Genomic DNA, 832 nt, shown 5'->3' with positions numbered 1-832 from the left:
ATCTACATATGTAGCTGTTTATATTAAATTTAGAGAGAAACTTGTTTTGCACTTTTGTTTTACTCATTTTTTAAGCACTCAGAAAGAGGCAATTGACAGATAGCGAAGCTAATAAATTTTATTTTTTTTTTGTTTTTTGCAACAATTTCTTTGCTTATTTGTGAATGTACGCAGAGTCACACATAAATACTTGTAATAAGTAAATATATAAGAACGTACGTTGGAAACATAAATAAAAACTTAAGAAGCACCCTGTCGGAAAAACCTACGTAAAAATGATTGCAGCTGCAAAATCTGGATCTTTATCGCCACTACTTATTTCAGATGAGGGTACATCGCACTGGTTCGCAAAAAGAGGGATATATTGCGAAGCTAAGCGAAGTATTTTTCGTAAAAATCGAAGATGTCTTACTCAAAAGCATGGCTGTTAAAAGGAAAAGTGTGGCTAAGTAGAAATGCAGCTAAAAGTGTAAATTTGGTCCAAAATCCATTTCATGATTCATGAATCAGTATTTTGGCAAAATTGTGCAAGTAAGTTGAAAATCCACCTAAGCGAATGGGCAGCTAAACGGAATATACTGTAATACCATTTCATGTTCATGAAAGGTATAAAAAACACAGTTAAATGCAGTGAATGGAATCGTGGAGAAAAAATACCAAAATTAAGGGAAAATCTGTCAAACTTAGACCTTTGCATTGTTTTATTTTGTCTTGAATCAAAGGTGTTTTGAGCTCTCAAAAGGTAAGATAATAATTTACATAAACCTTCTCATAGCGACATATTGCATACAAAAAAGTTCTAGATCTCATTATTCATATAGGTGGTGCCAAA

This window comes from Rhagoletis zephyria, unplaced genomic scaffold (assembly GCF_001687245.7).
Source record: "Rhagoletis zephyria isolate East Lansing unplaced genomic scaffold, Rhagoletis_zephyria_1.1 Rzeph_scaffold_07927, whole genome shotgun sequence".
Lineage (NCBI taxonomy): Eukaryota > Metazoa > Arthropoda > Insecta > Diptera > Tephritidae > Rhagoletis > Rhagoletis zephyria.
The sequence above is the reverse complement of the archived record's forward strand: the minus strand, read 5'-3'. Positions refer to the sequence as shown.